We start from the raw sequence: 22,730 nt of genomic DNA, 5'->3' as shown, positions 1-22,730 counted from the left end.
TGATTCTAGGTCCCCCCGCGCAAGGGACTGAATATCATCCCTTACCAACATGGCCACCCCACCCCCTCTGCCCGTCAGTCTGTCCTTACGATAGCACGTGTAGCCTTGAATATTCATTTCCCAGGCCCTGTCCACTTGAAGCCACGTCTCAGTTATCCCCACAATATCGTATCTGCCAATTTCCAAAAGAGCCTCAAGCTCATCCGTCTTATTTCTAATGCTTCGTGCATTCATGTATAGCATTTTTAATTTGTTACTGCCCTCAGCCTTCCCATCAACTCCTATTTCACTAAATCTTACAGCATGATCCCTTTTTGAGTTTTCTGCCTCATTGATACAGTTGTCTTTCTTGACTTCCCTTGTTCTAACTTTCCCTTCAATTTCCTTCTTAAACATCCAGTTTGTCCCCTCCCCTCCTCTATTTAGTTTAAACGTAGCTGTGTTGCAGTAGCAAACCTGCCTGCCAGAATGCTGGTCCCTAACCTATTAAGGTGCAAACCGTCTCTCTTGTATAATTTATGCTTACCAAAAAACATATCCCAGTGATCCAAGAATTTAAATCCTTGCTTCCTGACCAGTTCCCCAGCAACATGTTCAAGTCCATTATCTCCCTGTTTCTGGCCTCACCAGCCCGAGGAACTGGAAGCAAACCGGAGATAGCCACCCTGGACGTCCTGCTTTTCAGCCTTCTTCCTAGTTCTCCGAAGTATCTATGTTCCTCTACAGAGTTTCACAGTCCTCTGCACACTTTGCTCTGCCACTCATCTTAGTGTCATCTGCAAACTTTGACACACTACACATGGTTCCCAACTCCAAATCATCTACATAAATTGTGAATAATTGCAGTCCCAACACTGATCCCTAAGCATACCACTAGTTACTGATTGCCAATCAGAATAGCACTCATTTATCCCCACATTTTGCTTCCTGTTAGTCAACCAATTTTCTATCCATATTAATACTTTACCCATAATGCCATGCATCTTTATCTTATGCAGCAGTACCTTGTCGAAGGCCTTGTGCGGTACCTTGTCGAAGGCCTTTTCGTAATCTAAGTACACCACATCTACTGGGACACCGTTGTCCACCTTGTTTGTAATATCTTCACAGAATTCCAAAAGATTAGTTAAGCATGAGCTGCCCTTCATGAAGCTATGCTGCTTCTGCCCAACAGGACAATTTCTACCTGGATGCCTTGCTATTTCTTCCTTGATAATAGACTCAAACATCTTCCCCACTATAGAAGTTAAGCTAACTGGTCTATAATTTCCCCATTTTTTGTCTACCGCCTTATTTAAACAGTGGCATCGCATTTGCTGTTTTCCAATCTGCTGGAACTGCCCCAGAGTCCAGCTAATTTTGAAAAATTACCACAAGTGCACTTGCTATTTCTCCCACCTTCTCTTTTAGTACCCTGGGATTCATTCCATCAGGGCCAGGAGACTTTATACTTGGCTCCATTTGCTTACCCAACACTGCCTCTTCCGTAATAATGATTGTTTCTAGGTCCTCACCTACCTTCATCTCTTTGGCATATTATTAGTGTCCTCCACTGTGAAGACCGACACAAAATACTTATTCAATGCCTCGGCCATTTCATCATATCCCATAGCTAAATGCCCCCTCTCATCCTCTAAAGAACCAACATTTACTTTAGCCACTCTTTTTCATTTTATATCGTTATAGAAACTTCATAATAAATTCTTTCTAAAACTGTCAAAATTAGAGTGCAAAATCACGGTGAATAATATTTCAATTAGAAAACTTAGTTTAAAGACCTACAAATGAAGCATCATATTGCTTCCACTGTGTCAAATCATTCAAATGTGTGAAATAAGCCAACATATGAACATAAACAACACTGGAACCAATTCCATAATCTTTTCAATCTCAATTTCAGATTTTTAATCTATCCACTGAACAAATTTGTGGATCATTTCACCAACTGCACACAGCCAGTCCAGCAGGCATTTAAATGGCATCCTTAATGCAGAAAAACATACCCAAGGCACATTATAGAGGCAGAAGAAAGCCAAAAGAAGAGAATGTGAAGGTGACTAGAGGTCCATGAAAGAGATAGATTCTACAAAGGTTGGAGGAACAGCATGACTGTTCAGAGAGGGTTTTCCATACACCAAAAGACAAGGACAATGATGGGGCAAAAGGAAGTGGGAATGCAAAAGAGGCGAGAGTTAGAGTGAGAGGATGTTCAGGGGTTGGAGAAGGGTGAATGGACATTTAACACAGATAGAGAACAGTACTCCCTCCATTTTTTTTAGGCAAGTGAACGTCTAAGGTCTTTGAACAGTAGCAACGTCTGAACATGGAAGGCAATGTGTTGACTTATCAATCAAGCCAATCATCTTAGAATCTTGGAGTGTCTCCATGACCATGAGGCTTAGAAGGAATACTGCTTGGGAGGAGAGAGGCTATGGAAGGGTTTAAACACAAAGATGAGAATTGAAAGTGCTTGATACTGCAAAGGCTATTGACCTTGACAACATCCCTGATAATGTACTAAAGACTTGTGCCCTGAAAGTAGTCATACTCATAGCACAATTATCCCAGTATAGATAAAAAACTGTAATCTACTCAACACTGGGAGTATTTGTCTAAGTGTCTTTTGTTCACAAAAGCAAGACAAATTCAATCTGACCACTTATGTCTCCATTAGTCTACTGTCAATCATCCACTAAATGACAAAAGGTTTGGCTATAAAGCAAAAGAAAAAGAACTCTGTACTAATCTCAGTAATAACCTGCCCACCAGTGTTCAGTATGAGTTCCATCAGGGACACTCTATTGCAAACTTCATTACAGCTATGGTCCAAAATTGACCAAAAATACTGAATTTCAGAGGCAAAGGTGAGAAATACACCAAGGCAGTCCGACTTCAATCAGCCTTCACAAATCTGAAAATCAAAGGAAATTATGAACAAAATCTCCACTGGTTGGAGTCATGCCTAATGTAAGTGAACTTCTTTGAGAAGGTGACCAAACAGATGGATGAGAGTAAAGCAGTTGATGTGGTTTATATGGATTTCAGTAAGGCATCTGATAAGGTTCCCCGTGGTAGCTACTGCACAAAATACAGAGGCATGGGATTGAGGGTGATTTAGCAGCTTGGATCAGAAATTGGTAAGCTGAAAGAAAACAGAAGGTTCAAAGTTTGTGCGAAGATTTGTAGCTCGGGTGCTCATTGTTGTGGTTCTGTTCGCCGAGCTGGAAGTTTTTGTTGCAAACGTTTCGTCCCCTGGCTAGGCGACATCATCAGTGCTTGGGAGCCTCCTGCGAAGCACTTCTTTGATGTTTCCTCCGGTGTTTATAGTGGTCTGTCCCTGCCGCTTCCGGTTGTCAGTTTCAGCTGTCCACTGTAGTGGTTGGTATATTGGGTCCAGGTCGATGTGTTTGTTGATGGAGTTTGTGGATAATAGGTATCTCACGAAAAGTTTCATTATTATTTATATTGAACTAATACATTTGGTAAATGATTACAGTAGCTATGTAATCATTCAAACTTCCTCTTTGATGTAATCATCAAGCTTACCATCTTCCCAGGCCTGTTCTTTGATCTTTCTCCAGTTTCTCTCCTATCTGTCTTCATGCCTAATTCACATTCATCTTGCCCATAAGTCCTACCTCCTGTTCTTCAATCTAGTTCCATCTACATTGTTGACCATGTGGCTTCCATCCCTCTCTTCCCAAGTTAGTTAATGTTGATAGCCGTTCTCTTCTTTCAGGCACTGTACCTCTTCCTTTGACCCCATTCCCCTTCTCAAACAAACAACCATAATGTCTCCAATCTTGTTCCATCTCCCTTTTCTCCAAGCTGTTGAACATTTAGTTGCCACCCAAATCCAGATCATCAATCTCAAAGTTCCATATTTGAATCCTTTCAATCGAAATACCAGTTTCTGAGCCAGTTTTTATCAAAGCCACAAAATTCAATTTGACAGCAACAAATTCAATCTGTCCTTTCTTTTGTTCTTGACCTATCTTCAGCCTTTTTTTGGTACAGCTGATCCTACAGTTTTCTACTAACACCTCTGCACCATCGTAGATGCTCCTGATGTATGGTAGTTTGGCTAGTCCTTTTGGTTGTGGTATGTCCTCGTTCCGTGGTCTTTCTCTTAGGCATCTGTTGATGAAGTTGCGCGGGTATCCGTTTTTGGCGAATACCTTGTATAGGTGTTCCTCTTCTTCTTTTTGCAGTCCTGGTGTACTGCAGTGTGTTGTGGCCCTTTTGAATAGTGTCCTGATGCAGCTTCGTTTGTGTGTGTTGGGGTGGTTACTTTCGTATGTTCATAGTTCGGTGTCCATGTCCATAGATCCCTGAAAGTTGCCACCCATGTTGACAGAGTTGTTAAGAAGTCATACAATGTGTTAACTTTTATTGGTAGAGGGATTGAGTTTCAGAGCTACAAGGTCATGTTGCAGCTCTACAAAACTCTGGTGCAGCTGCACTTGGAGTATTGCACACAGTTATAAGAAGGACATTGAAACTCTGGAAAGGGTTCAGAGGTGATTTACTAGGATGTTGCCTGGTATGGAGGAAGGTCTTATGAGGAAAGGCTGAAGAACTTGAGGCTATTTTCATTAGAGAGAAGAAGGTTGAGAGGTGACTTAATTGGGACATATAAGATTATCAGAGGGTTAGATAGGGTGGACAGTGAGAGCCTTTGTCTTCGGATGGTAATGGCTAGCACGAGGGGACATAGCTTTAAATTGAGGAGTGATAGATATAGGACAAATGTCAGAGGTAGTTTCTTTACTCAGAGGGGCATGGAACGTCCTGCCTGCAACAGTTGCAGACTCACCAACTTTAAGGGCATTTAAATGGTCACTGGATAAACATATGGATGAAAATAGAATAGTGTAGGGTAGATAGGCTTCAGATTGGTTGCACAGATCAACGCAACATTGAGGGCCGAAGACCCTGTACTGCACTGTAATGTTCTACGTTCTGTGTTCTAAGATCAAACGTGAGTTTAGCATTCAGTTTGAGAGTGAAAATCTTGAGTCCGAAATGACTGTGTAAACTTAAGTAGGGTAATTACATTGGAATGATAACAGAGTTGGTTGGAGTGCACTGGTCAAGGAATTTAACAGAAAGAATGGTTGGTAAACAATGGTAAATGTTTAAGAAAATAGTTTATCACTCACAACAGAGGTATACCTCAATGACAAAAAAAGAGCTGGGAAGTCAAGGATAAAATCAAATTTAAAGAAAAACATACAATGTGGCAGAGAGGTAAATCGAGAGATTTGGGAAAGTTTTAAAAGCCAATAAAAGACAACTAAAGAAAGGGAGAAATCAACTTTTATGGCAGACTAGCAAATAATATATAAACAGACAGTAAGAGCTTCTATAATTATATGAAAAGGAAGACAGAGACCACAGTGAACATTGAATCCTTAGAGGAACAGGCTGAGGAAATAACAATGGAGAGTCAGGAAATGGCAGAGGAATTGAATAAATACTTTTCATCAACCTTCATGATAGACCATTTGGGGGGGGGGGGAAATAAACATATTAGCTATCACTAGAGAAAAAATTCTCGGGAAACTAAGGCGGCTTCAGGTCAATAAGTCCCAGGACTTTTTGAGTTTAAAGGAACTAACCAGAGAGATAGTGGATGTACTGTTATTAATCTTCCAAAAATCCTTAGATTCAGCAAAAAGTTCCAGAGGATTGGAAAACTGACAATGTAACACCTTTATTCAAAAAGAGAGGGAGATAAAAAGCAGTTAACTATAGTCCAGTTAGCTTAACATCTGGTGTTTAGAAAATGTCAGAATCTAATATAAAGGATACAATAGCAGAGCATTTAGAAATACATAGTACAATCAAGTAGACTCAACTTCATGGTCCAAAGATGTACAGGCTAGTTGGATTAACCATGTGAATTGCAGGATTACAGGGATAAGGTAGAAGGTGGGTCTGGGTGGAATACTGTTCGAGCGGTTGGTATGGACTCAATGGGCCAAATGGCCTGCTTCCACATTGTAGGGATTCTATGATCCTATGGTTTCACAAAGGAATAATTTTATTACAGTTTATTTATTACAAATTTATTACAGTTTTTTGAGGAGGTAACAAGCAGGATAAATAAAGGGAAATTAGTAGATGTAACATTTTGAATTTCCAAAAGGTAGTTATAGAGTCATAGAATCCTAAAGCACAGATACAGGCCCTTTGGCCCTAACTGGTCCATGCCAACCAAAATGTCCATCCACGCTAACCCCATTTCTCTGCCCTTGGCCCATACCCTTCTAAGCCTTTCTTATCCATGCTTTTGTCCAAATGCCTTTTAAATATTGTTAATGTACCTGCCTCAACCTCTGCTGGCAGCTCATTCCATATGCATACCACCCTCTGCGTAAAAATGTTGTCCCTCAGGTTCCCTTTTATTCTTTCTCCTCTTACCTTAAACTGATGCCCTCTAGACCTCGATTCCCCAACTCTGGGACAAAGACTGAGTGCATTCACCCTATCCATACCTCTCATGATCTTATATACCTCTACATGGCCACCCCTCAGTCTCCTATGCTCTAAAGAAAAAGGTCCTAGCTTGTCCAACCTCTCCCTATATAACTCAGACCATAGAGTCCTAGCGTTTACATCCTTGCAAATTTCTTCTGCACTCTTTCCAGTTTAACAACATCCTTAATGTGACAAGGTAACCAAAACTGAACATAATATTTCCAAGTGTGGCCTCACCAACATCCTGTACAACTGCAACATAACTTCTCAACTTCTATACTTAATGCCCTGACTGATGAAGGCCAGTGTGCTAAAAGTCTTCTTCACTGTCCTATCTACCTGTAATTCCGCATTTAGAGAAATGTGAACCTGAATTCCAAGATCTCTCTGTTCCACTAACACTCCTTAAGGCTCTATCATTCACCATGAAACTCCTACCTTGATTTGACTTTCCAAAATGCAAGACCTCACACTTACTTATATTAAACTCCATTTGCCATTACTCAGCCCACTTCCCCAACTGATCAAAGTCCTGCTGCAATTTCTGATAACCTTCCTCACTTCCGTCTCATCAGCAAACTTACTAATCATGCCTTGTACATTCTCATTCAAATCATTCATATAGATAACAAGCAGCATTGAGCCCAGCACCAATCCCTGAGGTACTCCACTAGTCACAGGCCTCCAGTCTGACAAGCATCCTTCCACTATTACCCTCTGCTTCCTATCATCAAGCCAATTTTGTATCCAATTTGCCAGCTCGCCTTGGATTCCATGTGATCTAACCTTCCAGAATAGCCTACCATGTGGAACCTTATCAAAGCCTTTACTGAAATCCACATAGGCTATGTCTACCGCCATGCCCTCGTCAACCTTTCTAGTCACTTCATCAAAGAACTCTGACAAATTTGTGAGGCATGATCTTTCACTCACAAAGCCATGCTGACCAGTCCTAATCAAACCCTGTCTTTCCAAATGCCTATATATCTTATCCCTCAGAATCTTCTCAACTAACTTACCCACCAAAGATGTTAAGCTGACTGGTCTATAGTTCCCAGGCTTTTCTTTGTAGCCCTTCTTGACTAATGGCACAACATTAGTCCAGTCTTCCAGGATCTCACCCGTGGAAAATGATGATGCAAACATATCAGCCATGACCCCCACAATTTCTTCTCTAGTCTCTTGCAGTGTTCTTGGAAAAAACTGGTCAGGACCAGGAGATTAATCCACGTTCATACATTCTGATACACCCAACACCTCCTCTACTGTGATATGGACTGTGCCCAAGATATCACCACTAACTTCCCCAAGTCTTCATGTCTTTCTCCATGGTAAACACAGAGGAAAAATATTGAGAACCTCGCCCATCTCCTGAGGTTCCACATATACAAGTCCATTTTGGTCCCTGAGGAGCCCTATTCTCTCTCTGGTTATTCTTTTTCCTTTAATACACTTAAAGTACTTCTTTAGATTCACTTTAATCTTCTCAGCCAAGGCTATCTCATGCCCCCTTTTCTCCCTCCTGATTTCCTCCTTCAGTAAACTCCTGTATTCCCCGTATACCTCCAGGGATTCCCTTGATCCCAACTGCCTTTACCTGAGCTATGCCTCTGTTTTTCTGGTCAAAGCCTCAATCTCTCTTGTCATCCAGGATTGCCTATTCCTGCCAACCTTACCTTCACCCTCACAGGAACATATAGACCTTGAACTCTAGCTATTTCACTTTTAAAGGCCTCCCACTTGCCAGATGTCCCTTTGCCTGCAAACAAACTATTCCAAATCAACCCCTGCAAGTAACTGTACAATTCCATCAGAATTCACCTTGCCCCAATTTAGAACTTGAACCTGTGGACCAGTTTTGTCCCTCTCGATAACTATTTTAAAATTAATAGAACTATAGTCATTGGTCCTAAAATGCTCCCCCACTGTCACCTCCATCACCTGTCCTGTCCTATTTTCCAAGAGTAGGTCAAGTTTTGCCTCTTCCCAAGTAGGACCCTCTATATACTGCTTGAGGGAACTTTCCTGAATGCACTTAACAAATTCTACTCCATCTAAGCCCTTAATGCTGTGGCAGTCCAGTCTACATAAGGAATATTAAAATCCTTTAGTATGACAACCCTATTGCTCCTGCAAGTTTCTCCAATCTCTCTGCATATTTGTTCTTCTAATTCCTGTTGATTATTTTGAGGCCTATAATACAACCCCAATAACGTCATCATCCCCTTTTTATTTCTTAGCTTCACCCATAAAGCCTCGCTGGATGATCCTTCAGTTATTTTATCTCTGATTAATGCTGTAATCCTCGCCTTAATCAAAAATGCAACTCCCCCTCCTCCTTCCACCACCTCTGTCCCACCTATAGCACCTGTACCTTGCACATTAAGCTGTCAGTTCTGTCCCTCCCTTAGCCATGTTTCTATAATGACTATAATATCCCAATCCCACATACCTTTCCAGGCCCCGAGTTCATCAGCCTTACCTGCCATCAAGCATTGAAATAAATACAATTTAATGCAACAGGCATTTCTTTGTTTCCTATCATATTCCAGCCTGACCTGTCTCTTCAACTTACTATTTCTGATTATTGTATCTCCTTCCAGCCTTGCGCCTGCCTCCCCGCTGTTTAGGATCCCAACCCCTGCCAAAGTAGTTTAAACCCTCCCTTGCATCATTAGCAAACCTGGCTGCCAGGATATTGGCACCCCTCCACTTTAGTGTTTGATAATGTTCTGGTACATAAGATACATAAGGCTAATTAAGATAAGGTCCTGTGTTGGGGTAGAATATTAGCATGGATAGCAGAATGGCTAACTAATAAAACACGGAAAAAGGGTATACAGAGGAACCTCAATTATCCGAACACCAGTTACCCGAAAATTGGATTATCCGAAGGAGATCTCGAGGTCCCGACGGAAACATTACATCAAAGACATGTGTCCAACACTGATTGTGTCTTTTGATTATGGTGACTAAAAGTGCTACTGAGAACAGTCCTGGACTGTTTCTAAATGACTGACCTCCCACCCCACCCCCCTCTCCTCCCACACTTTTCCTGTAGTTCTACAAAGGCATGTACCTTAAACTCCCCTTCCTCAGATAACCCCAGATAATCTCTCCAACATTGTCCTGTACAAGGCAAAGATGGAACATGTCAAAATGCTTTGTGTGTGTGCGTGCACATGCACACTATTGTGAGACTCACTCACCTGCCCGCCCCCCCACCCCTCCCCCCCACCCCCAAAAGGCAGTAGCAGCAACAGCAGTCTTGTTGTTGGCGTGCAGTCCGGGTGCCCAAGAGAGGGGGTGGGGCAGAAGGAGTGGGGGTGGAGGCAGATTTGGGGTGGGGGGGAGACAGTGTTGGATGAGGTTTGGGGACACATGTGGAGGGCAGATGGGGGCAGTGTTGGACAGGTTTGGGGGGTGGTGGGGGGACAGTGTTGGACAGGGTTTGGAGGGTGGCGAGGGGCAGTGCTGGATGGGGTTTGGGAGTGCAGGGTTCGCGCACGGTGTGCTGCAGTCTCCTGAGCAGACTTAATAGAAAATTCCAAGCCCTAGAGGAAAGACATTGAATCTATTAACCGAATAATCAATTATCCAAACGAAATAGTGCCTGCCCATCTCGTTCGGATAATCGAGGTTCCTCTGTAAAGGATTGAGATAAAGGGTATATTTTTCAGATGGTAACTTGTAATTAGTAAAGTGCCACAGGATCAGTGTTGTGGCAACAATTATTAAATATATTTTAATGGACAAACAGAAGAGAGGTGACATAACAATAGGTGGGATGTTTCAAGGATTACACAAGAAGTCTCCAGAGGAATGCAGACATGTTATGTGAGTGGTTAAAAACTTGGCAGATGGTATTTAATGTGGAAAAACGTGAGGCTATGCACTTTGGCAGGAAAAATATAGGAGTTGAATATTATTTAAACGAAGAAAGACTACAGAAAACCACAGAACAGAGGGATTTGGGGATCCTTGTACTGGAATCAGGAAAAGCTAGCACACAAGTTCAACAGGTAATGGGGAAAACAAATTGTCTGTTGCATTTTATTTTAAAGAGAATTAATACTAAAACTACAAAAGGCATTAGTTAGACCACACCTGGAATACTAATGCCCTTTCGGGAAGGAAACTGCCATCCTTGCCTGGTCTGGCCTACATGTGAATCCAGATTCATGGCAATATGGTTGACTCTTAACTGCCTTCTGGGCAGTTAGGGATGAGCAATAAATGCTGACCTAGCCAGTGACACCAGTCTCCAGTGATGCAAACAGCATTCTACTATCACCTTTTGTTTCCGAACCACGAAGCCAATTTGGGATCGAACTTGCTGCGGTTCTCTGGATTCCATGTCATAGAGTCATACAGTCATAGAGATGTAAAGCACGGAAACAGACCCTTCGGGTCCAACTCATCCATACCAACGCAATCTAGTTCCACCTGCCAGCACCCAGCCCATATCCCTCCAAACCCTTCTTATTCAAATACCCATCCAGATGCCTTTTAAATGTTGCAATTATACGAGCCTCCACCACTTCCTCTGGCATTCCATACACGTACCACCCTTTGCATGAAAAAGTTTCCCCTTAGGTCTCTTTTATATCTTTCCCTTCTCACCCTAAACCTATGCCCTCTAGTTCTGGACTCCCCCACCCCAGGGAAAAAACTTTGTCTATTTATCCTATCCATGACCCTCATATCTTATAAACCTCAGCCTCCAACACTCCAGGGAAAATAGCCCTAGCCTATGCAACCTCTCCTTATAGCCCAAACACTCCAACCCTGGCAACATCCTTGTAAATCTTTTCTGAACCCTTTCAAGTTTCACAACATCTTTCCAATAGGAAGGAGACCTGAATTGCACGCAATGTTCCAACAGTGGCCTAATCAATGTCCTGTACAGCCGCAACATGACCTCCCAACTCCTGTACTCAATACTCTGACCAATAAAGGAAAGCATACCAAATGCATTCTTCACTATCCTATCTACCTGCGACTCCACTTTCAAGGAGCTATGAACCTGCACCCCAAGGTCTCTTTGTTCAGCAACTCTCCCTAGGACCTTACCATTAAGTGTATAAGTCCTGCTAAGATTTGCTTTCCCAAAATGCAGCACCTCACATTTATCTAAATTAAACTCCATCTGCCACTTCTTGGCCCCAAGATCCCATTGTAATCCCATTGTCCACTACACCTCCAATTTTGATATCATCTACAAACTTACTAACTATACCTCTTATGCTCACATCCAAATTATTTATATAAATGACGAAAAGTAGTGGACCCAGCACCAATCCTTGTGGCAATCTACTGGTCACAGGACTCCAGTCTGAAAAACAACCCGCCACCAACATGCTCTGTCTTCTACCTTTGAGCTAGTTCTGTATCCAAATGGCTAGTTCTCCCTGTATTCCATGAGATCTAACCTTGCTAACCAGTCTCAGGGGCAACCTTGTTGAATGCTTTACTGAAGTCCAAATAAGTCACATCTACCACTCTGCCCCCATCAAACCTCTTTGTTACTTCTTCAAAAAACTCAGTCAAGTTTGTGAGATATGATTTCCCACGCACAAAGCCATGTTGATTATCCCTAATCAGTCCTTGCTTTTCCAAATACATGCACATCCTGTCCCTCAGGATTCCCTCCAACAACTTGCCCACCACCGACATCAAGCTCACTGCCCTTACCACCTTTCTTAAACAGTGGTACCACGTTAGCCAACCTCCGGTCTTCCGGCATCTCAGCTGTGAGTATCGATGATACTTAAGCGCTCTTTATCAGTATTCCATGTGGGTCTTGACAAAGGCTTTGCTAAAATCCTTGCTACATCAATTATACTAACCTCAACACTACACTCCCGGTCACCGGCTTGAAACATTCAATCAAATTTGTTAGGCATGACTCCCTGTAATGAAGCCATACTGACTATCTCTGATTAAATCTTGCCTCTCCAAGTACAGCTTCAATCTTTCCTTTACAATTTTCTCCAACAGTTTCTTTACCACTGATGCAAGACACACTGGTTTGTAATTCCTTGGTTTATTTCTACTACACTTCTGGAAAAGTGGAAAAACATCAGCTATGCTCCAGTCCTCTGACACCTCCTCTGTGGCCAGAGAGGAATTAAAAATTTAAATCACAGCTGCTATAACTTCCTTCCACAGCAGCCTGGGATACAACTAATCTGGACTTGGAGATTTATCCACTTTTAAACACACCAAAACCTCCAATACTTCCATACATTCTATGACAAACTGTTAGTCCCTCTTCCTAAATTGTGTCCCTTCATCTTCCTTCTCCAATGTGAAGACAAATGTGTAGTACCCAGTTAACACCTACTAAAGTCCTCTGACTCCACAGACAGATGGATGCCTAATGGGCCCTACTCTTTCCCTGGTTATCCTTTTTGTCTTGATATATTTATAAAATATCTCTCGCTATTCTTACCTGTCAGTGTTTCTTCATACGCTACATCACTTCCAGTTTTAATATCTATAGCTACAATAACAAAACAACCAAAAAAAAGTCAAATTCTTAAGAAACATACTTGTTCACATGCTCCTGGCTACATTAATAGGTCATCTGTCAAGTAGTGCATGTCAGAATTAAACAAGGTTGGGTTAATAACCTTTGCCTAGATCCCACAAGTGCCAAGATTTTTTTCGTTGTCTTGCCTTTGGCTTGTTGCTTTGATCAGTTACTCTGTGTGATTTGGTCAGATGAAATTTCACATGGTTTGCAGACAGAACTTCCCTGATGGAATTAGAAAATATTTTAGACTAATTTTAACCACATCAAGTTGGTTAGTGGTTTGTAACATTATTAAGATATCTTTGTGTTCTATGTTTGAATAGCATTCTAACCCTATAATATATATTTTTTATGTCAGATGAAATTTAGCTTACTATAATTTGGTTCTGCATAACCAGTTATCCATTGTCATGCTCTGCAATCCACACAATATTCCTCCTGATCAGAACAATCCAAGATACAAAAGAAAAATATTAGCTATATATATTCCACAATAATTGGCATTAAACAAATTGCAGACAAATACTGTACAGGACTGCCTAAAAGGAGGGACTGAGACAATCAAAGAAAGCATCACCATCAACTTGTCAGTCATTGCAGTGGTCTTGCCCAGACAGAACACTATGGTCTTGAATCACAATCACAAGATCCAGAGCAGGACGGCGTGCTGGTCTATCCGAGTTGCTGCCTTTTGAATGAGAAGTTAAATCAAGAGGCCATCAGCCTTCTACGGTGAATAGGAAAGATCCCACGGCACTATTTCAAAAGAAAGCAGAGGCCGCTCCTCACAATGTCCCGGAGCAACTATTTAGCCCTGAACCAAAACCTAAAATACCACTGGCATGCCAGTGCCCGTAGGATTTCCCTGTCTGAAAACAGGCTGCCACGTTTCTTATGAAACAACTTCAAAATAAAATTGGCTATAAAACGTTTCGGGATTTCTTGGTGAGAACTATTGTAGGAATGTAAATGTTGCTTTTCTGTAATACGGAGAAATAGGAAGGTGCTAGCTGGATTTAGTTTTAAAAATGATTTATACCGTAGCAGCGACTTTTTCTCAGGTAAACTGGCGGAAGATGCCAGGTCCAGGCTGAGCTTCAAATACCCACAGAAGAGACCATCAGTGGGATCCCCACACACAGAGCCTGGCTGACGGTATTTTCCCTTTCTATATGTTTCTCTGGAGAACCTACAATTCTAAAATATTAATGGATATTAAAATCTGATACAAACCAATGGCTTTCTCGCAGTCGATCTCCACTTCGTATCCAAACGCTGACAACAACTGGATAGCAGCAGAAAAGACAAGGTGAGGGCGGGGAGAGAAATGCAGCAGTGGGCGGGGGCTAGATGATCGGCATACATAGAGCCAATAGGATATGGCATTAGCCATAACCCCGCCCCATGAACGGTGTCACCCATTCCTTTCAGCCAATAAACAATTATGTAAGGTGGGACATCCGGTCACATCCGTCACGAAACCGGGCCTAGATTTTAAAGGAAAAGTTTTATCTATTAGAAGGTTTGCATTTGAATCAATTTCTGTCAGGGACCGCTATTTAGTGTCATGGTAGATCGACTCCGACCGTCAATGATAATTGGTGGTTAATTTACGCACGGAAGCTGCGCGCGGCTGGGCGACCGTTAGCCGCGAGATGACGGTTTGTTTGTTTACATGGAGCTCACGTGAGGCCTGGGCTCGAGCTGTGCGGAGGAAGTCAGGATTGGAGAGAGAGGAAAACCGGGATCAGAGAGGAAAACCGGGATTAGACACGAAAACCAGGATCAGAAATAAAAACCGGAATTAGACACAAAAGCCAGGATCAGAAACAAAAACCGGGATCAGAGACAGACAACAACAGTTCAGATAGGAAAACCGGGATTAAACAGGAAAACCAGGATCAGAAATAAAAACCGGGATTAGACACGAAAACCAGGATCAGAAATAAAAACCGGGATTAGACACAAAAGCCAGGATCAGAAACAAAAACCGGGATCAGAGACAGACAACAACAGCGTTCAGAGAGGAAAACCGGGATTAAACAGGAAAACTGCGATCAGAGAGATAAAAAAGGTGAGACAGGAAAACCGGGATGAGAGACAAAAGCCGGGATCAGACAGGAAAACCAGGATCAGAGACAAACAAAAACCGGGATCAGAGGAAAATCAGGATCAGAGACAGACAAAAACCGGGATCAGAGGAAAATCAGGATCAAAGAGAGACAAAAACCAGAATCAGACAGGAAAACCAGGATGAGAGACAGAGAAGAGGTGAGACAGGAAAACCAGGATCAGAGAGACAAAAACCGGGATCAGAGAGGAAAATGAGGATCAGAGAGGAAAACCAGGATTAGACAGAAAAACCTGGGTCAGAGAGAGAAAAAATGGAATTAGACAGGAAAACTAGGATCAGAGAGAGACAAAAACCGGGATCAGAGTAAGACAAAAACCAGGAATGGAGAGGGAAAAGTGTCGAGGATGTGGTGCTGGAAAAGCACAGCAAGTCAGGCAGCATCCGAGGACCAGGAGAATCATTGTTTCGGTCATAAGCCCCTCATCAGGAATGATTCCTGGCACGGGGCAGCACGGTGACTCAGTGGTTAGCACTGCTGCCTCACAGCGCCAGGGACCCAGGTTCGGACTCCAGCCTCGGGTGACTGTCTGTATGGAGTTTGCACAATACCCCTGTGTCTGCGTGGGTTTCTTCCCACATTCCAAAGGTTTGCAGGTCAGCTGAATTGGCCATGCTAAATTACCCATAGTGTTAAATGCATTTGTCAGAGGGAAGTGGATCTGGGTGGGTTACTCTTTGGAGGATCGGTGTGGACTTGTTGGGCTGAAGGGCCTGTTTCCACACTGTAAGGGAACTAATCTGATATCCAGTATCTGCAGTCCTCACTTTCCTCTTGGAGAGGGAAAAACCTGGATCAGACAGGAAAAGCCAGGATCAGAGAGAGACAAAACCCCAGATCAGACAGGAAATAGCGGGATCAGAGAGTGGGAAAAACTAGAATCAGAGAGAGACAAAAACTGGAATCAGAGAGGATAGAAAACTGGGATCAGACAGGGAAAAGCAGGATCAGTGTGGAACAAAAACCAGGATCGGACAGGAAAATTCATGATTGAAGGACTAAAATCGGGATCAGACAGGAAAAATCTGGATCGAAGAGGGTCAAAAACTAGCATCAGAGAGTGACAACAAATGAGATCAGACAGGAAAAAACAGGATGAGGGAGAGACAAAAACTGGGATCAGCAGGAAAAACGGATCAGAGAGGGACGAAAACCTGAATCAGACAGGGAAAACCAAGGTTGGAGCGGGACAACAACCGGGATCAGACAGGAAAAGTGGGATCAAAGACAGCAGCCAGGATTAGACAGCAACAACCATGATCAGAGACAACAACCAGGAAGAGATAGGAAAAACCAGGATCAGAGATGGAAAACTGGGATCAGACAGGAACAACCACAGTCACAGAGAGACAACAACTGGGATCAGAGAGGAAAACCAAAATCAGAGAGAGACAAAATCAGGCTTAAAAAAGAAACAGAAACCAGATCAGGGAAAGACTAAAACCAGGGTCAGAGATGAAAATCCGGGATCAGAGGGACAAAAACTGGGATCAGACAGGAAAAACTGGGATCAGAGAGGGACATCAACCAGGATCAGACTGGAAAAACCAGATGAAAATCCAGGATCAGAGGGACAAAAACTAGTATCAGAGAGGAAAACCTGGATCAGCGAGAGACTAAAACTTGAATCAGAAAGGAAAAGCCAGAATCAGACAGGAAAATCTGGGAGCTGCGTGAGAACAAAACCAGAATCAGAGAGACTAAGACCAGGATCAGAGAGGGAAAACCAGGACCAGACAGAGACTAAAACCAGGAAAAAAATCAAAACAGAGAGAAACTAAAACTGGTATCAGATAGGGATAACCGGCATCGGAGATTGACTAAACCAGGATCAGTGAGAAAGGAAAAACCGGGATCAGAGAGAGGGATAAAGGCAGGAGCAGAGAGAGGGAAAACCAAGATCAGGGAGAGACTAATACTGAGATCAGAGAGAGGAAGTACCAGGATCAGTGAGCAGGAGAATTGGGATCAGAAAGAGAGCAAAAACCAGGCTCCAGAGAGGAAGGCCTGATCAGAGAGAGGGGACACCTGAATCGAGAGAGGAAAAACCAGGATCAGAGAAAGGGAAAACTGGGATCAGAGAGAGATGAGAATAGGGAACAGAGACAAGGTAAACCAGGATCAGAGAGAGAAAAACCAGGAACAGGCAGACAGAAAACAGAATAAATCAAGCACAGAGAGAAGATAAACTTGGATCAGAAAGAGGAAAGCCAGGATCAGGGAGAGAGAACACGGGATCAACTAAAGGGAAAATCAGGTTCAGAGAAAATTCAGAAACAGAGAATGAGGAAAACCGATTAAAGAGGAAAATTAGGATTAAGGCTAGATGGAAACTAGGAAAAGGAAGAGAGGGAAAAGGAGAAAATAACATAATCAGGGAGAGGGAACCCGGAATCAGATAGAGGAAAACCAGGATCAGGGAGGAGATTTGGGAACAGAGATTGAGGAAAACTGGGATCATGGAGAGGAAAAATTGGTGACAGGGAAATTGGAAAATTGGGAACAAGGATCGAGGGAAAACCAGGATGAGACCAAAATCAGAAACCAGGATCAGACCAAAACCAGAAACCTGGTGAGAGAGAAAACTAGGACAGTGTAAGGAGGAAACAGGGATCAGGAGTGGGAAAACTGGGAACAGGGAGAGGGAAACAGGGATCGGAGAGAGGGAAAGCAGGAACAGGGAGAGTCACCGGGAACAGGGAGACAGGAGGGAGGAAAACCAGGAGCAAAGGGGGCAAAAACTGGAATCAGGGAGAGAAAAATCAAGATCAGGGAAGTGAGTGAACCTGGGATCTGTTAGAGGGAAAACCAGGAACAGGAAACCAGGATCAGAGAGAGGAAAACTCAGGATCAGAGGGCAAAACAGCAAGTTAGCAAAACTAGGAACATGGAGAAAGAGAAAATTGGGACCAGGGCAGAAAAACCAGGATCAGGGAAATGGAAAACAGGCAATGGGTAGAGAGGGACACCAGGATCAGAGACAAAACTGGAATCAGAAGGAACACTGCGATCAGGGAGAAGGGAAAATAGAATCAGTGAGGGAAAGCTGAAATCATAGACAGAAAAATTGAAAACAGGGACATGAAAATCAGGATCAAAAAGGAAAACCAGGGAGAGGGGGAAACTAGCATCAGGGAGAGAGGAAGCACCAGGATCAGAGAAAGAGGAAAACCAGTATCTGAGAGAGAGGGGGAAATGGGATCAGGGAGAGGGAAATTTCATATCCAAGACTGTTCAGGATCTATGTACATTAGTCAAGTCATCCCTCAGTTTTCCAAACACCAGTGAAACCAAGCTCAATCTGACCTTCATAAGACAATATGATCATTCAAGGTATCGGTCCAGTAAGCTTTCTTGAAACTCCTCCTTTTTACACCTTCCTCAAATAAGGAAATCGGAAATGACACAGTATTCAAGGTGTGGTATCACCAATGTCCTATATAACTGAAGTTTACATCTTTTTTATATTCAGTTCATCTCCTAATAAAGGAGAGCATTCCATTAGCTTTTTTTTAAACCAAATGCTGTACCTGTATAATAACTTTTTGTGACACATGCACTCTAACACTTGGATCCCTCTGCACAGCTAGAATTCTGCATTTATTCACCATTTAGGTCATACTCATTCATCCTTCCAAAGTGAACAATTTCGCACATTGTATTCCTCTCTGTCTTCCACATCACGAATTACAACTATTACTGGTGTGTATTTTTTATCTTTTTTAATACAGGCAGAAGCAAAATTCTTGTTAATTTCATCCTTTTAGTTCCTTATTATCCAGAATCAACGTCTAATTCCCTAAAAGACAAACTCTCTTGTTATTTACTCATTTCCTTTTTAGATACCCAGATTTAGATTAGATTCACTACAGTGTGAAACAGGCCCTTTGGCCCAACCAGTTCACACCAACCCTCCAAGGAGTAACCCACCCAGACCCATTTCCCTCTGACTAATGCACCTAACACTATGGGCAATTTAGAATGGCCAATTCACCAAACCTGCACATCTTTGGACTGTGGGAGGAAACACGAGCACCTGGAAGAAACCCACACAGACACAGGGAGAATGTGCAAACTCCAACAGACAGTCACCCGAGGCTGGAATTGAACCTTGGACACTGGTGCTGTGAGGTAGCAGTGCTAACCACTGTGCCGCCCAAACCCTTGTTTATATGTTTTTGACATTTCTAGCAAGCTTCCTCACGTACTTACGTGTTTACCTTTTAGTAATTTTCTGCTATTTTTATATTCAGATCAATCATCTTTCACAATTAGAGACTTTTTCCTAATATTTGATGGTTACCTTTGTCATTCATTGTTAACAATTGAAATTGCATGGAGTGAGTAGAATTTTCTGAAAGCTAGCATAACAATGCTGGGGATGTCAGGTGTATGCCAAAATAGACTTTCCACTCAGCACTTTTGGCTGAAGATACTTTCAAATGCACCAGCCTGTCATATGCACAGCTGGGTTGATCTCCTCCATCATTCTGACCTGAATATACTGCTTCTGACATGTCTTCCTGCACTCTTCATAAAACCAGAAATAATCCCCTGGCTTGTTGGGGATGCAAGAGTAGGAACTATGCTAGGAGCACATTTGATTTGATTTATTATTACCAAACATAGCAAGATTCAGTAAAAAGTATTGTTTTGTGTGCTATCCAAATAAATCATACCTTACATAAGTACTTCAGGGTAATATAATGCAGTGCTACAGCTAACTGATGGTAATCAATAGACTTCCTTAATGTAGGACCTCATGGAGTCTAAAGTCAATGTTGTCCTTCATGTTAAGGACTCCCAGGGGTCATCCCTCTCTTCCAAATTCAGATGTGCAGCCACATCGCCAGGGATACTGATAACAATATCTGAGATGCAGTCATTCTCACAAAATCATTTAATGTCAGGTTGTTTCAGACTCTTCAGACAGGACAGGGAGGGAAGTAAAAGGGGGGGTTGGAGTTGCATTGCTGATCAAGGACGATACCACGGCTATGCTAAAGGAGCACAGTATGGAGGTCTTGGGTAGTGAGGCATTATGGGTGGAGCTGAGAAATAAGAAGGGTGCAATCACACTGTTGGAGCTGTATTACAAGCCTCCCAACAGTGAGCGTGAGGTAGAAGAACAAATAGGTAAACAGATTATGGAAAGATGTAGAGACAATAGGATAATGGTGATGGGAGATTTTAATTTTCCCAACATTTACTGGGATACACTTAACATCAGACGTCTGGATGGGGTAGAATTTGTAAGAAGCGTCAATAGTCCGATGAGGGAAGGGGCCATATTGGACCTGTTACTGGGTAACGAACCAGGACAGATGGTAGAAGTTGCGGTGGGGGATTTCTTTGGGAACAGTGACCACAATTCTGTAAGTTTTAGAATACTCATAGATAAAGAAGAAAGTGGTCATCAGGGAAGAGTACTAAACTGGGCCAAGACCAATTATATCAAAATTAGGCAGGAGATGGGAAATGTGGATTGGACACAACTATTTGAAGGGAAGTCCACATTTGAGATGTGGGAGGCTTTACAAGAGAGCTTAAAGATAATGCAGGATAGGCATGTCCCATTGAAGGCAAAGGATAGGAAGGGCAAGATTCGTGAACCGTGGATGACAGGAGAAATTGTGCAACTAGCCAAGAGGAAAAGAGAAACATTCATAAGGCCTAGGCAGCTAAGAACAGAACAGGCCCTGGAAGAATATCGGAAGAGTAGGCAAGTCTTAAGCGAGGAATCAAGCTGGCTAAAAGGGGTCATGAAAAAGCTTTAGCCAGCAGAATTAAGGAGAATCCCAAAGCATTTTATTCTTATATAAGAAGCAAGTGGGTAACTAGAGAAAGGATTGGTCCACTAAAGGATAACGAAGGAAGGCTGTGTGTTGAACCTGAGAGAATGGGTGAGATTCTGAATGACTACTTTGCATCAGTGTTCACTGAGGAGAGGAATATGATGAATGTTGAGATTAGAGATAGAAGTTTGATTAGTCTGGATCACTTTGACATAAGTAGGGAAGATGTGTTGGGTAGGCTAGAGGTTATTAAAGTGGACAAATCCCCAGGACCGGATGGGATCTATCACAGGTTGCTGAGGAAGGCGAAGGAGGAAATAGCTGGGGCCCTGACAGATATCTTTGTGGCATCTTTAAATACAGGTGAGGTGCCGGAGGACTGGAGGGTTGCTCATGTTGACCCCCTGTACAAGAAGGGCAGTAGGGATATTCCAGGTTACTATAGACCAGTGAGCCTGACGTCAGTAGTGGGAAAACTGCTAGAGAAGGTACTGAGGAATAGGATCGATTTATATTTAGAAAAGAATGGGCTTAACAGTGATAGGCAACATGGTTTTGTGCGGGGAAGATCGTGGCTTACCAACTTAATAGAGTTCTTCGAGGAAATGACCAAGTTGATAGATGAAGAAAGGGCTGTTGATGTCATATACATGGACTTTAGTAAGGCGTTTGATAAGGTTCCCCATGGTAGACTAATGGAGAAAGTGAAGTCATATGGTGTGCAGGGTATTCTAGCTAGGTGGATAAAGAGCTGGCTGAGCAACAGGAGACAGAGAGTAGTAGTTGAAGGGAGTTTCTCGAAATGGAGAAAGGTGACCAGCGGTATTCCACAGGGGTCAGTGTTGGAGCTACTGTTGTTTGTAATATACATAAATGCTCTGGAAGAGGGCACTGTTGGTATGATCAGTAACTTTGCAGATGACATGAAGATTGGTGGAGTAGAAGAAAGCATAAGGGACTGTCAGAGAATACAGGAGGATATAGATAGACTGGAGAGTTGGGCGGAAAAGTGCCAAATGGTTTTCAATCCAGACAAATACGAGATGACGCATTTAGGCAAGATTAATCCTAGAGCAAATTATACAATGAACAGAAGAGCCTTGGGAAAAGTTGATGGGCAGAGAGATCTGGGAGTTGCAGGTCCATTGTACCCTGAAGATTGCTGCACAGGTGGATAGAGTGGTCAAGAAGGCATATAGTATGCTTGCCTTCATTGGACGGGGATTTGAGTATAAGAGCTGGCAACATTGTACAAGATATGGGTTCGGCCGCATTTAGAATACTGTGTACAGTTCTGGTCGCCACATTACCAAAAGGATGTGGATGCTTTGGAGAGGATGCAGAGAAGGTTTACGAGGATGTTGCCTGGTATGGAAGGTGCTAGCTATGAAGAAAGGTTGAGTAGGTTAGTTTTATTTTCATTAGAAAAAGGAGATTGAGGGGAGATCTGATTGAGGTTTATAAAATCATGAAGGATATAAACAGGGTCGATAGAGACAAGCTTTTTCCGAGGGTGAAGGATTCAATAACAAGAAGTCATGCTTTCAAGGTGAGAGGTGGAAAGTGTTTCACACAGAGGGTGGTGGGCGTTTGGAACGCGTTGCCAGCAGAGTTGGTAGAGGCAGGCACAGTAGATTCATTTAAGATGCGTCTGGATAAATGCATGAGTAGGTGGGGAGCAGAGGGATACAGATGCTTAGGAATTGATCGACAGGTTTAGATAGTACATTTGGATCAGCTCAGGCTTGGAGGGCCGAAGGGCCTGTTCCTGGGCTGTAAATT

General features: G+C 42.7%; 1 protein-coding gene across 3 annotated transcripts in view; it reads right to left on the bottom strand.

Annotated features, from left to right (window-relative positions):
- bcas3 (BCAS3 microtubule associated cell migration factor) overlaps nucleotides 1–14,366 on the bottom strand; it is a 1,214,579-nt gene extending 1,200,213 nt beyond the window's left edge. For 2 of the 3 annotated variants that reach the window (XM_043718095.1, XM_043718097.1), the window contains exon 1: nucleotides 14,255–14,364. The gene's annotated coding sequence lies outside the window, so the exon portion shown is untranslated. Of the gene's footprint in view, nucleotides 1–14,254 lie in introns of all 3 variants that reach the window. The other variant, XM_043718098.1, reaches the window with a different exon arrangement.
- Between the last annotated feature and the right edge of the window lie 8,364 nt (nucleotides 14,367–22,730).

The sequence above is a fragment of the Chiloscyllium plagiosum genome, chromosome 28, assembly GCF_004010195.1.
Source record: "Chiloscyllium plagiosum isolate BGI_BamShark_2017 chromosome 28, ASM401019v2, whole genome shotgun sequence".
NCBI lineage: Eukaryota > Metazoa > Chordata > Chondrichthyes > Orectolobiformes > Hemiscylliidae > Chiloscyllium > Chiloscyllium plagiosum.
The sequence above is the reverse complement of the archived record's forward strand: the minus strand, read 5'-3'. Positions and strand labels throughout refer to the sequence as shown.